Raw genomic sequence first — 16,084 nt, forward strand, 5'->3', positions numbered from 1 at the left:
GTGTTGTATCGATTGTTTGAGGCTATGGTTTTAATGATAACTGATTAATTTTTCTTTTTAAATGGTTCAAGAGGAATTTTGTGTAGGCAGTTTAATGTGGATCTAAAATATGCCATCTTATGCTAGTTAGGATGACAAGATGAGCTGTTGATACATACATCAGTGAATGTTGGTTTTCTATAAATCTCAAAATGACTTGCATGTTTATGGATTTTGTTGGTGATTTTTACATCTGTATCATCAACATATCTTTTCTAGTAGATGATTTTGCTGTTGATGTGACTGTTAGTTTCAAAAAAAGGTCTGCTGTAAGTGTTTTATGTAAATATCTGCTAACGCCGCAGCTACACTGCTACGCATTCCCAACTCATCTATCTGACTTTATATTTTGTTAGTAAAACTGAAGAAATTGTATGACAGTAACGCAATGAGCTCACAGATCTCTGCCACACTTAGTTTCTTATGTCTGAGTAGATTGTTTCTGATTATTTTTATGCACTCTTCTACAGGGATGTTAGTATAAAGGTTTAATATGTCAAGTGACGCAAATCTGGCTGTCGGTTGAATGTAGACATCTTTAATTTTGTCAATGAGTTCCCGGAGAATTTGTTCTCAAAGTTATAGTAGGTATTAAGCAGATCAAGCATCTTGTTATTTAACTTAAATGGAGGACTGTTCCTACAGTTCACAATTGGTTATTAGGATGTGACTGGAGCCGAGGTGCAGTGGAATTCATGGGAATGCAGTCACGGACTTCCCAATTAGTTAGGAGGAAGTTACGATTCTTAAGTGTTATCTTAATTTTGGCCTGAAATTTAGAGGTAGGATCAAAATCCTGTTCAGCTATATGATTAGTATTGAAGAATTGCATAGTTTTGTCAAAATAGGCTTTTTAATAGATTATCACTGCACAATTACTTTTATGCTGTCATTTTTCGACCAATAAGGTCATCAAACCAAACTGCAAAACGATTTATAAAAAACATGTGGACGGTGAGAAAATTGGCGGTTGAACCTAAATAGGGAGAAGTGTGATGTCATCCACATGAGTGTTAAAAGGAATCCGTTTAACTTCGGTTACACGATAAATCAGTCAAATATAAAGGCCGTAAATTCAACTAGATACCTAGGAATTACCATTACGAACAACTTAAATTGGAAGGAACACATAGTAAATGTTGTGGGGAAGGCTAACCAAACAAGGCGTTTTATTGGCAGGACACTTAGAAAATGTAACAGATTTACTAAGAAGACTGCCTACTCTACGCTTGTCTGTCCTCTTCTACAATACTGCTGCGCGGTGTAGGATCCTTACCAGGTAGCACTTACGGAGTACAACAAAAAAGTTCAAAGAAGGGCAGCACGTTTTGTATTATCGAGAAATATGGGATAGAGTGTCACTGAAATGATACAGGATTTGCGCTGAACATGGTTAAAAGAAAGGCGTTTTTCGTTGAGACGGAATCTTCTCAGGAAATTCCAATCATCAACTTTCCCCTCCGAATGCGCAAATATTTAGTTGACATCAACGTACATAGGGAGAAACGATCACTACGATAAAATAAGGGAAATCAAAGCTCGTACGGAAAGATATAGGTGTTCGTTCTTTGCGCCCGCAGTGCGATATTGGTATAACAGAGAATTCTGAAGGTGGTTCGATTAACCCTCTGCCAGGCAATTAAATGTGCTTTGCGGAGTATTCATGTAGATGTAGATGTAGATCCCAGTTTTCAATATTAAAGCTTTATTGTGAGAAAGTTTAGAATTGATAAAACAGAGAACGTTTAGGTCACTGTTTCTGTGTGAACTGTTGTTTTTGAGGTGTCTTATTATTTTATTGTCTTCGAAGGCTAAGGCATTGGTGTCCCTGGAATTTAGCAGCATCACATGCAAGTTTATTAGATGCAGTTATGGTCTTCAAGTTATTGGCGCTAAGTCTGGGCTCTATGTTATGCTTCAGACCTTTGTTTATGAGAGCAAGTTCATTATTTGTAAAACTGATATTAAATGAGTTAATGACTCTTTCATGAAAATGATGTTGACAGTCATGCGAGTTTTTGGAGAGGAGGTTAGCTTTCTTCATTTTCAAAGTATCTATTTTTTCCGATGGCTACACAGTATTTTCTGCTGTTCTTTTTCAGTGATGTTCTCTATACAATATAATATGTAGTTGAACTGAAGGCTGGAGAGGCAGTTTCCAAGTAGCAAGTGTAGACTGTACAGATGCTTGTTGAGAGGTTCTTTCTTTTTATACATTTTGATCTCTGTCTTGGGCCAAATGATTTCACATTTTGTTTTAACTATTTTGGCGGTATTGGTTTTAGAGTTAATCTTCACTTTTATGTAGTTTGGTGTTATCTGTGCTGATGGACGTTTCTTGTCATATTCGATGTTGAGGTTGGTCTTCGTTACGTTTCTTTTGGATCTTTTAAAAGCGTGACCATTTCTCAGTACCTGGAGAAGTAAGCGTAATACGATTATGTCAAAAACTGACATTTTGAGGCCGTGGCTGTGTACAAAATATAGATCGGCTTTTACACAAAAGATTACAACTACCAGCCACTTTTTACAATGCTATTTATTTATTTAAAGAGCGCTGTTACCGGTTTCGAACCGATAGGTCCATCTTCAGACGTCTAGTTCACGTTTTACATTGGCTGTTGATACATACAAGTATACATACAACTAGATAAAGTTATATAACATACAAGTGAATGAAATGCGTGAACATATTGCCGGAATTGTCCCAATCTTGTACAAAATGTTGGACGAAAGATGGAATGAAGTCAGAGTAGCTACAGCACGAAACGTGGTTGTTGAAAGGATTGGAATAGACAGCTTCCGTGTCAGTGAGCAGGTAGTTAGAATGCAATGTGGTCGTGTTCTTCATTACATCATGGCCTACAGACAACATTCGGATGTTTTCACACGGGGAAGAATCTTCAGGGAACTGGAAGAAAGATGAAATGTGACGTGAGTATAGTCCAGGAATTAGGTATAACTCACAGCATCGTTTCACGTGCATGGGGAGTCCTCCGAACCGTAACTATTAGTACCCGAAGGAGAGCAGCTGGTTGACCACAGTCAACTGCAGCAGCAGACGACCGCTACATTGTGCGACAGGCGATAAGGGATCCACATCAAACAGCGCGTGCAATGTAACAGGACTGCAAGGCATGCGATGTGAGCTCCACAGTGACACTGCAACGGCATGGCGGTTGTCTCTTTGCCCAGTGTCGAGTGCGTTACATTCCGCTGATACCTGCACATCGGCGGCGCCGTTTGCGATTTTTCCAAGATCACAGGAACTAGTCCAACGACGACTGGTGCCGCGTGCTCTTCTCATATGAGGGCAGATTCGGTCTGACTAGTGCGTTTCGACGTACACTCATACGGCGAGATGTGGGAACGTGTAATGTACGCTGAAACATTGATGAACGTTATCGTTTTTGTGGCCCAAGTTTTACAGTGTAAAGAGAGAGAGACAATGTTACACGAGGTTACTGAACCTGGAAATCTTTGATAGCGACACACTCACGGCTTAATGTTCTTGTGCCACTTTACTCTATCCTGGTGAACATCTTTCCAGAGTCCTCATTTTCCGCGAGTCCTCAACGAACAGCGCAGGTGAAGCAGCTCTTGGAAGGAGATGATGTTCGGTGAATGGACTGGCCTGCCGATTCGCACGACCTAAATCACTTCGAATACATGTACTTGCGTCGAGGAGGCGTATTCCAGCACGTCCACGTGCTACCAGCGAGCATCCAGTAGTTGTCAACCGTGTTTGTGGAGGAATGGCACACCCATGACAAGGACTCCGTACCAGTCTTGTGGCAGGCATGGGCTCGCGTTGCTCTCTGTGTTCTATGTCCGCTTTTTGTAACGTCCAGGCGTCCATAATAAACCGCGGTGAGTTCAGTGTAATTACCAGCTTTGAATAAAAGCGTCATATAGTACATCTCACTGCGTATTTCTTCAGTTACCTTCTGTACTACTCTGAAAGAGTTCTGTATGTGTAAGGTACCCGCTTCATCGAGCTGTTCACTTCGCAGTGACTCATCACTTAAGCACGCCAGTATATTTCGGAAAGGTACAAAACTCTTGCGCTCGTCCTGTCCCTACAACTGTTAAGTGTTCACTATCATGAAGAGACAAGTGCCGTACCGCTCATAAGTGGATGTAAGCAGTTATTAAATAATTTGGATATATTCGCTACCTAGACACTCATTGGGCTCAACGAACTGCAGTGGAGAGGTCCCTTAAGAAACATTCTACACATCAGCGCCTCGCTAGAACGTTTCAGTATTACAGAAGGGCCTGTTGTGAAACTGTCTACTTCAGCGTTTCAGTATCAACGTAAATTACCCACATCATCTTCAGCGCAATCTGCGTAAGAACGACGATTTGGTGGTTTCTAATAGACGTAATTTACCTAGCTGATTTCATCTGTACTCGAAAAATATGTGCAATGAGTAGACCAGAAATTTTTGATTGCTGTTTTCTCATACAATACAAAGTTCCATTAGAGAACTTTGAGGGAGACGGCAACCAGACACAAATGCTTCTAACGAACTTTATGGTGTTGCCATGGCCGATTTCCGCCATTATGCCCATCTGCAGGTGGCTACACTGACTTTGGTGCAGCATTATTAGCAAGGTAATCAGCCAGTGAGGTGAGTTTTTTAATCCAGTAATTGAAAAACACTTGACCGAAAACAACATATGATTAAGCAAGACGGAAAATTTAAAACAATTGCTATACATAGCATGTATCAGTATTGAAATTTAGGAATCAATTATTATGTAACTTAATGTGCAAAAGATAGTTACCATGTCAAGGTTCAGATTCAAGTAAACAATCTTCCTCCAACACTCATGGTCATACAACTCTGTCTCTAGCTTGAGTGAGCTTTTAACAAATTTTTAAGTCAATATCGAAAATTAATCATATTTAGATACAGTCTAATATAAGAAAGAAGTAAGCATAACGCAACTTTACCGATGCTGCAAAGGCTCCACGGCCCGAATCGAAGATATCACAATAATGAATTTAAAAAATTATGTAATTAAATTAAGGTATAATCAAGTTTTAGATAAGTCTCACAAGTAATGGTTAACTGTTATAACGTTCAGTGCCCTGTTTGAGAACCTAATGGGAGAACTTCCAGGAGAAGAAAAGCAGCACTAAGGTGAATTCTGAATTTACTCATGTAATGCAAATCAAAACAGAACAGAGATTTTGACGCGGCGCAAGTCACTTCCAGCAATCGGTGCAATTGACAGGTAGCAACACATAACATTCACTTAACAATAATTTCATTGTCTAACTGAAGACAATGAAACATCTCGAAAACTACACAGCTGGTCATATAAACCTATAATTCCAATTTATTTTTCTCGGAGGGGGATATCCAATGGGGGGGGGGGGGGGGTGGTCAAGGTTGAAATCTTCGGTTGGAATACCCGATTTTTATTGCGGACTCTACTGCAGATATCAAGCAACGTTGTATTCCTCTGGCATATCGAATAGGGGAGTACTTGAAGTGTCACCGTGGCAGGCTTTCACAACCTTGTAAGAAAACGAACGAGAGCGAGCTTTCTCTGGAAAACGCTCTGCATACAAGGCAACAGCAGCCTCAACATATCTCCTACATTGTACGTAAAGCAGGACCATTTCAGTGTTTTCTTCTATGACTGCAACATTTGTTGTTCACTTGCGCGTCTGTGTTCGAAATGATAGATAGGCGTTCAGGCAACAGGCACTGCGCAAATATTGTAATATTTAGAGCCCCTATCTGTACTACGTCACCACGATACGTGCTTGGGTAGCTCAGTTGGTAGAGCACTCTCCCGAGAAAGGTAAAGATCCTGAGTTCGAGTCTCAGTCCGGCATATAAATTTAATCTGCCAGTAAGTTCCACTCACTCCACATTGGCCGAAAATTTTTAAAAACAATACGAAACCTGATAGCCCAGAGCACGTTTCAAAACCAGTGGCGTTTACGTGAGAGTTAAAATTGATTGCGGAATTGGAAAACCAACGATCAGAAGCGGATTTCCAGAATCTATTTCGGAGTGTTTACATGACCACCCGAAAGCGGTATTGCTAAATCGGTTTACGATATTCAATTTTGGGAGGCCCATGTAAACGCGATGAGTGTGTCGCTATATGACTAAGTGCGCACTCTGTGTATTAGTAAACTGATTTTGTGAATCCTTGTACCGATCGACTTTAGTTTTTTGCTCACCAGCTGCTTACCACTTACGAGCAGCGTCGTGTGGGAACGGAATGAGATCGCTGAAAGCGGAGAAGCTCATTGCCGCTCTATGCAGGCTATTACGTGCCGTGAAACGCTGCCAGCGCCTCCGTTGTCTCATCCGCTTGCAGGCCACGCCCCCATCACTTCACAGCGTCGTGTCCCGTCGGTGGCAAGCGGCCGGGATAGCAGGCTCGGCAGTAGGGCCGAGCCCAATATCGGCAGGTCGGTGTCAATCGCCGACGGCGGCGGCATGAAATTGTCTCCCGTGTCCGGGAGTATATGGGCCCGGACGAGAAATGCCGAGGCAGCCGCTGTCCAGAGGGGGAGAGGGTGCCGAGGAGGCGGAGGAGGCAGAAGTGCAGCACGGAATCTGAGCTCAGGTCTGCAGATTTGTGACTTGACCTGCACACGAGCCTCTCCTGTGTTTAATTCATCCTCTCGTGGGTGAATGATTCCCAAGTAAAACGTATTACTTAATTCATTACACTCCTTCGAAACCAGATGCAATTAAACTGTGATGACAAAAGTCACGCGATAGCGATATGCACACATACAGATGGCGGTATTGTCGCGGACACAAGATAAAAATGGACAGTGCATCGGGTGATTTATTTGGAAAGGTTTACGACGTGATTACGGCCACACGACGGCATTTAATAGATTTTGGACGCGGAATGATAAGAGCTAGACGCATGGGACTTTCCACATCGGAAACGGTTAGAGAATTCTATATTCCAAGATCCACAGTGCCAAAAGTGAACCGATAATACCGCATTTCACTCATTAAGTCTCAGCAAGGTCAATGCAGTGGCTGTCGGCCCTCCACGTAACGAGTGACAGCAGCGACTTTTGCTTGGATTTGTCACTGCTACAGACAAGCAATAACCGCAGAAATCAATGTGGAACGTACAACGAACGTGACCATTAGGACAGAGCGACGTAATTTGGCGTTAATCGGGTGTCACAGCAGACGACCGGCGCGAGTGTCTCTGCTGACAGCACGACATCGCCTGTGGCGCCTCTCCCTGGAAAGTGACCATTTCAGTTGAACCCTAGACGTCCAGACAACCGTGATCTGATCAGATGAGTCTCGATTTCAGCTGGTAACAGCAGACCCCACGAAGCCACTGGCCTGTGCAAGCTGCTGGTGGCTCGATAATGGTGAGGAGTGTGTCCTACAGAACCGATTATTGACTAGAAATAGTTATATTAGGATACTTGGAGAGTGTTTTCATCCAATGATGGAATTCATGTTTCCAGACAACGATTTAGTTATCGAGAGGACACAGTTCTTCGCGATTGGTTTTGAAACATTCCCGTCTCCTCTCTATCTCTTTTGATACGCAACAACCGTCTCCTCTATATCTCTTTTGTTACCGAACATCCCCTTCCACAATAACCTATGAAACCTTCCCTTAGGAGTTCTATCTCTTGCTTAATAATTACAAATGAAATCATCCCTCTGAAATTTATTCTCTTTCTCAGTCTTCGCATACAAATTTAATTGCTGCTTATTAACAGTGATTTTCTGATTATTTCGAAGAGACTTAGAACGTGTCGTCGTCGTGGCCCTCAGTCGTTTCCTGCAACAACACAAAACTGTTCCTTACCTTTTTTACTGTTGCTGGATCGCCATCTGACTGCTACATCGAACTGCGACATGAATATACTTACTCTGTTTTACTATACTCTATTAGCTGCTGGTGGGCTGTCATAATAAGCGGCTGTATTTATTACCAAATCTGACGTTATTCTTTAATAGCAAAGCTGACGTTACTCTTTAATTAATTTGGCTGAAACTCCAACTCGGGACCTTTGCCTTTTGCGGGCAAGTGCTCTACCAACTGAGCTACCGAAGCACCATCTGCCAGGAAGTTTCATATCAGCGCACACTCCGCTGCAGAGTGAAAATCTCATTCTGGAATTTGGCTGAAGTTACGTAATTCGTAGTTAAACTTTTTACTTGACAACAATAAAATTTTGCAAAGTTTTACCTTGATGGTTTTTGGGATGGATTATAAGCAGTAATGCAATATTGCTGGGAAAAATTAATTATATTCTTAATGAAATAATTTTACAAACGTTCAAATGGGACTTACTTTTTACAATAATCTTACAACTAGCATTGCGCAAACATTCCTTCAGTAGTCTTGAGTTTCTCAAAAAAATAATTCAATAATATTAGTTCCTCTTATGATAATAGTTAGCTGATGTCTCTGTACATCCGTTTATAATCTCTTGTAAATCATAGCTAGTGGCTGGCACGCACACCACTCCTCTCAACCTCTCGCTTCAGACGTGCTACCGACTCGCTTCACATCTCGCTTACTACTGAATTCCTACGAACGCTAAAGTGCAGTCTCTCTTGCCAACAATGCATTCTGGTGCAGGCAAGCCCTGCCACCATTACAAAATGTACCAATATTAATTATTCCTACTTAATCTTATTAATAAAATACAAACATTTTTCATAAATTGTGGTTTGACAATAGACAATAGAAATATACACGTCTTATACACTCCTGGAAATGGAAAAAGACACCGGTGTGTCAGACCCACCATACTTGCTCCGGACACTGCGAGAGGCCTGTACAAGCAATGATCACACGCACGGCACAGCGGACACACCAGGAACCGCGTTGTTGGCCGTCGAATGGCGCTAGCTGCGCAGCATTTGTGCACCGCCGCCGTCAGTGTCAACCAGTTTGCCGTGGCATACGGAGCTCCATCGCAGTCTCTAACACTGGTAGCATGCCGCGACAGCGTGGACGTGAACCGTATGTGCAGTTGACGGACTTTGAGCGAGGGCGTATAGTGGGCATGCGGGAGGCCGGGTGGACGTACCGCCGAATTGCTCAACACGTGGGGCGTGAGGTCTCCACAGTACATCGATGTTGTCGCCAGTGGTCGGCGGAAGGTGCACGTGCCCGTCGACCTGGGACCGGACCGCAGCGACGCACGGATGCACGCCAAGACCGTAGGATCCTAAGCAGTTCCATAGGAGACCGCATCGCCACTTCCCAGCAAATTAGGGACACTGTTGCTCCTGGGGTATCGGCGAGGACCATTCGCAACCGTCTCCATGAAGCTGGGCTACGGTCCCGCACACTGTTAGGCCGTCTTCCGCTCACGCCCCAACATCGTACAGCCCGCCTCCAGTGGTGTCGCGACAGGCGTGAATGGAGGGACGAATGGAGACGTGTCGTCTTCAGCGATGAGAGTCGCTTCTGCCTTAGTGCCAATGATGGTCGTATGCGTGTTTGGCGCCGTGCAGGTGAGCGCCACAATCAGGACTGCATACGACCGAGGCACACAGGGCCAACACCCGGCATCATGGTGTGGGGAGCGATCTCCTACGCTGGCCGTACACCTCTGGTGATCGTCGAGGGGACACTGAATAGTGCACGGTACATCCAAACCGTCATCGAACCCATCGTTCTACCATTCCTAGACCGGCAAGGGACCTTGCTGTTCCAACAGGACAATGCACGTCCGCATGTATCCCGTGCCACCCAACGTGCTCTAGAAGGTGTAAGTCAACTACCCTGGCCAGCAAGATCTCCGGATCTGTCCCCTATTGAGCATGTTTGGGACTGGATGAAGCGTCGTCTCACGCGGTCTGCACGTCCAGCACGAACGCTGGTCCAACTGAGGCGCCAGGTGGAAATGGCATGGCAAGCCGTTCCACAGGACTACATCCAGCATCTCTACGATCGTCTCCGTGGGAGAATAGCAGCCTGCATTGCTGCGAAAGGTGGATATACACTGTACTAGTGCCGACATTGTGCATGCGCTGTTGCCTGCGTCTATGTGCCTGTGGTTCTGTCAGTGTGATCATGTGATGTATCTGACCCCAGGAATGTGTCAATAAAGTTTCCCCTTCCTGGGACAATGAATTCACGGTGTTCTTATTTCAATTTCCAGGAGTGTAGTTTGAAGAACATTCTGGACAATCCGAGCGAACGATATGGTCACCCAGATTGCCCGACATGAGTCCCATCGAACATTAATGGGATATAATGGAGAGGTCAGTTCGTGTATAAAATCTTCCACTGACAACGCTTTCGTAATTAAGGATGGCTGTAGAGGTATCGTGGCCCAATAATTCTGCAGGGCATTTCCAACTACTTGTTGAGTCCTTGCCACAACGAGTTGTTGCACTACGCTAGGCAAAAGGATGTCCGACACAACATTAGTAGGTATCCCATGACTTTTGTCACCTTAGTGGAATTCGTTCTACAGACAGATGTAGAAGACTATTACCAGACTAAACATGTGGTTTAAAACTAAGATTCATTGCTTCACTTTTTACTACTTAGCTAAAGTACCTTGATAGCTTACAAAAAGTGATTAGGTCTCTAAAACAGCCTGTGCTCGGGCGTGGAGAAAATGATACTAAAAAATGAGTAGCTACAAATATTTCAACATTTTCGATACAAAACAGTTCCATGTCAAGACGTATTTGTATAAAGTACGTAAGGAAATTTTATAAAGCTCTTTTTCTAAAATATAAGGGGCATTCAAGAAGCTTCCTTTCGAAGACCGTACAGTATGTAACCGGTATGACAACGAGGCAAAATCACCGTGAGCATAGAGACAGTCATCCCACCGGCGCAACAGCTTGAAGATACCCATTTGGTGTCCTGCAGAGTGCCAAAGTTCGTAACTGCCTGCTTCACATCCTTGTCCGACAGGAATCGTCGACCCTTCAAGACCTTTTTCTTTAGACACCGAAGGCATAGTCCGATGGGCAGACATCAGGATTATAGGGCGTGTGCTAGCGTGCCTCCCACTTGAGTCTCCCAATTGAAGCCTACGACCCAGATCGATCGGCGTCTTGTGTCGAATCGGGACCAGCACGGGACTTGGTGCACCATTCCACAACATTATTTTTCTACAGTAATGCTGGCCCATACACATTATTCATTCTCCGATGCATGTCTATCGGAGTATATCCTTCGGCGGCCAAGGAAAGAATAACAGCACATTGGTCCTGTTTAGAGATATTAGGCAATAACGTCGCCATAGTTGGCGTTTGTGCGTTTACCACAGTCACGTCGGAAAGACACGAATGCCACACTGATCCGTAGCCTGCCAGTCGTTGCCTGTATACTCGATCAGAGTCGTGCTACGTTGCATATACGCTGCAGCAACAACATCAGAGGAAAGCTTTGTGATGGCCACTTAGAAGCATACTCACAGTATGAGAATTCTTTTCGTGGTTTGGTTGTGCCCTCCATTATTGCACATAAGAAACCGCTTAATCAGGAAGGTTATGAAATTTCTCTTTAAGATTGTTGAAGCGTTGCCGCAGAACGACGCCTTGACTCGGCTGATAACCCGAGAAGACTCCATCATCAGGACATTAAGACATTTTACAGCATTGTGTACGGCATACAGTACAGGAACAGTTCGAAGACAATGATAATTTGTATCAGCGTGACAATGCACCCTGTCACAAAGCAACAACCCTGTCCAGAATCCCCACCTGAACCCTTTGGAAAACCTTTGGGATGAGTTAGTACATCGATGTCACTACAGACCATGGCAACCAGTATCACTACTTCTCTGGTTTCGGATCTTGAGGAAAAAAGAGGTGCCATTACTCCGCACAGTAATATGCAGAGTTATATGGGTTTTAGGGAACCCGCAACGCCTTCAAAAACCACGTGTTAGATTTTGAAATCCACTTTTGTCGCTACATGCTAACTTTTAGTCTCTCCCGCAGACATGATGCTAATACGGTGTAGCACCGGCTCTAACATTGGTAACCTTGATAATGGGCACATTCGGCGAGGAAGAGTCCACAAATTGCGTCACGTATGCCACATCCTGCCGAAGCCACTCAACGATGATTAGATTCCTAGGGCTACCAAATGCGGGGGCATTAACTGTCATGTTTCAACTACCTTTACCAAAAGACGTAGATTATTTGGTGGGATTGAGATCAAACACAGAACTGTCTGTTGTCGTACGTGTAGCCTCCACACACGATTTACACCATTGGAAAAGAGGAGCTCATTACACGCCTCCAGTCAGCTTCTGTACAGTTACTGTGTCGTTTGGTCCACTGAAGGCGAACAGCTTTATTTGCCGTTGTGAACAATAAATTCTGCGAGGTACACAACTCCAAATATTCACTGCATACAGTTCCCTTCAAAATCTTATCTTGGAAACTGATTGAGGTGGATCTAAAACCTCTGAAAGTCGTCTCGGTGTCTGTAGATTAAAATGTTTTACGACCACTGTTCGTACGTTGTGTTACTTGGACACGAGCAGTACATAATTCCTTACGGGCACATTGACAATCCGCGTTGATACACCAACAAATAGGGCAACTTTATTCACGGGCACGTCGAAACACGACAGCCCTTCCTTCCTTTCAGTCACGTCTCCATGTCAAAGCATGTGTCCGCGCGGATCCCAAGCAACTGATTGATATATTATCACTACTTCACTGGCGTGTCTTACGTCAGCAGTGAAACAGTAGGGTACAGTGATCGAGCAGTTGCTCACAAGCAACACATTTCTGTATTTAAGCTGAATGACGCTAGAGGTGGTCTAGAGAGCGATACCGCATGTCAAAGCATGTGTCCGCGCGGATCCCAGGCAACTGATTGATACATTATCACTACTTCACTGGCGTGTCTTACGTCAGCAGTGAAACAGTAGGGTTCAGTGATCGAGCAGTTGCTCACAAGCAACACATTTCTGTATTTAAGCTGAATGACGCTAGAGGTGGTCTAGAGAGCGATACCGCAGGAGAGTGGATGACTGTAACTGAGTGGTTTGGGGTGATGGATCACGTGGCACCCTTTGGCAATCCGATGGAAGGATATGGGTTTGGCGAATGACTGGAGAACGTTACCTCTCATTACACGTAGTGCCCACGGGGAAGTGCGGAGTAGTTGGTGTTATAGTATGAGAATGCTTTTCGTGGTTAGGTTGTGCCCTCCATTATTGCACATAAGAAACCGCTTAATCAGGAAGGTTATGAACATTTCGCTTTAAGATTGTTGAAGTGTTACCGCCGAACGACGCCTTGACTCGGCTGATAGCCCGAGAAGACTCCATCATCAGGACATGAAGACATTTTACAGCATTGTGTACGGCATACAGTACAGGAACAGTTCGAAGACAATGATAATTTGTATCAGCGTGACAATGCGTCCTGTCACAAAGCAACAACCCTGTCCAGAGTCAGCACCTGAACCCTTTGGAAAACCTTTGGGACGAGTTAGTACATCGATGTCACTACAGACCATGGCAACCAGTATCACTACTTCTATGGTTTCGGCTCTAGAGGAAAAAAGGGGTGCCATTCCTCCGCAGAGTAATATGCAGGGTTTTATGGGTTTTAGGGAACCCACAACGCCTTCAAAAACCACGTGTCAGATTTTGAAATCCACTTTTGTCGCTACATGCTAACTTTTAGTCCTACAGAAAAAATGAGAGGGCATTTTTGTAGTAAATTCAATGCAGTTACATTTCGTACTGGCATACGTTCACGGTTTTCGAGTTGTTCAAGAAAAACATACAAACCGACCTTCAAAAGAGTTTTTTCTCAAAGAACTAGGAAACAGTGGCCTCCAGCGAAGACATATCCCAGTACGAAGATTAAATACATTAAATTTCCTACAAAAAGATCTCACTCATTTTTAGGATTAATTGTTTTCACTTAGTGAGCAATGGAATGTGGTTTTTGAAGGCTGTGAAGGCTGCAGAAAAGCCATGGGTAAGGGCAGCTCAGTAGCCCTCTCTGTAGCCATGAGCCGTCCACGGAATTCAACTGAATACCTGCGTCCTATGTCCACAGCTGTTTTGGTAAGAAGAATGGGTACATTTGGCCTTGTAAAGACGCAGGTGAAGAACACGTATTTTACGTTGTATCTCTTACTTTCATGACACGTTTTTGACGGTTGTCTCTTTGGATGAGTATACGTAGAATAGACCTGGTATTTAGGGACTTTTTCATGTTTAATGGTAATGATATATCGCTCACTCACAGCTCCTCATGAAGTGACCGTCGCCCTCTAGTTACGGAAGGGGGAAATTTCAGTGTTTTAGCTGCTAAAATTTGTTGCACTAAGATCAGCTGTTTGAAGAGTGATGTTAACTGTATTAAATGTAAATGTGTTCAAGGACTCGTACTAATAGCTTTTCACCAGTTGATGGGTTCCAGACTGATGGAAGTCTCTGTAGTATCGGTAGCTTTTCTGGTAATAGTATGCCTCTTTATGATTTCACTGTCGTTAGTAGTTCCCCTACAGACAACGAAACGTGTTACAATTAATGCTCCATCACCTCATATTCGCTCTAAACAGAATCTCATTTATCCTGTCTGGATGGCGATGTGCAAACTTTCAGATACTATTTTCAATACGCTCTGAGTAATTATACTCCATATTTTTTTTGTCCTAAGCACACAGTTGTGTTTAGTTCTTTGCGGCGTAGAGTATTCCTGTAGAAACGCCGTTATCGATTCTGTATGCACAAGGTTAACTGTAAACTCTGATTCTGTTGTCTCTATTTTATTCATCCCTGTATCAGTTCATCTTCGTCCCCAACATCTTTTTGGAAACGGTATCACCAAATTTTATATTTCCCCTCAACTTTGTCTTGGTCACTCCCAATGGAAATCAAAACTATGCCTTATAACATTGTTCTCTGTTCTTTAATAAAAGTATTTCCCACAAAGAATCACGAAATGTGGTAGACATCTTGTCACGAAAATACAACAAATTATGTTGGCTAGGAAGGAACTGTTTCTCGAATGCACACTACCATAGTTCACCATTCCAATACTGTCATTATCAAGACCACGCAAGAAGGGCAACTTCGTTCATTCTGTTGTCTTATGAGGTTTCTTTTCCAAGTAGAAGTAGATAGGAGGGAAGAAAAAATGGGGTTTAGCAGCACGTCTAGGATGAGGTCATTGCACATAGGACATAAATTGAGTTTAATGAAGGATGGAGAGGAAAAATCTCGTGTTTATCCTTGGGATCACCCCATCATTTCCGTCAAGCTGTTTGGAGGAAGCATGAAACATATTTTAATATCAGAAGTTCACATTATTTATAATTCTCATTGCCAGATCACCAGTGGATCGACGAGTTTTCTTTCATATGTAAAACTCAGTTGCAATACTCTATAAAAGTAGTTTATTTGAAAACGTTTTGCTCTTTTCACTGAAATATTCCGCTCTAATTTCCATCTAATTGCATTGTTTCCCTGGCTTCTAATTTGTTCTGCACGGCTTCGCAACCAAACATTTGAATACTGAGAATCAATAGCAGCTTTTTTCACCAAATTCATTAAGAAGATCAACAGCATTATATCTATTTATACACCTTTAATGTTTGGTTCAAAATTATTCTCGTTGGATATCATTGGTTCTGGCATCCGACTTTGTTACTGCCGAGAACTGGAGCTCGTATTCTATCACGTATGATGATAATAAGAAATCTCATTCTCTTTTTCATGTGTTGTAAAAACTGACGTTTGCTATTTTCAGCTTTATTCTTCGGTGCAAGGTCTCTAATGAATATTATCCCAGGAGTTGCGTGTCATGCTAACTTATAAGGCTACTGTTGCCTAATTCTTTTCGTTAGATTGTATTTCAGACAAACTCCTAAGTCGCTCCTAATATCTGACCCCCCTCCCCCTCCCAGCCTTTTTTCTGAAGACATTCTGTAATTCATAGCAACCAATAGTTACGGGTGTACGATGGTAAGCTGAAAGTTTCTTAGCCAAGTAGGGAAAGATTACACTCCTTCGTTGAAATCCACACCTACCTCTCGATACAATGCTGCCTTATATCTGATG

The sequence above is a fragment of the Schistocerca gregaria genome, chromosome 2 (genome assembly GCF_023897955.1).
Source record: "Schistocerca gregaria isolate iqSchGreg1 chromosome 2, iqSchGreg1.2, whole genome shotgun sequence".
Taxonomy (NCBI): domain Eukaryota; kingdom Metazoa; phylum Arthropoda; class Insecta; order Orthoptera; family Acrididae; genus Schistocerca; species Schistocerca gregaria.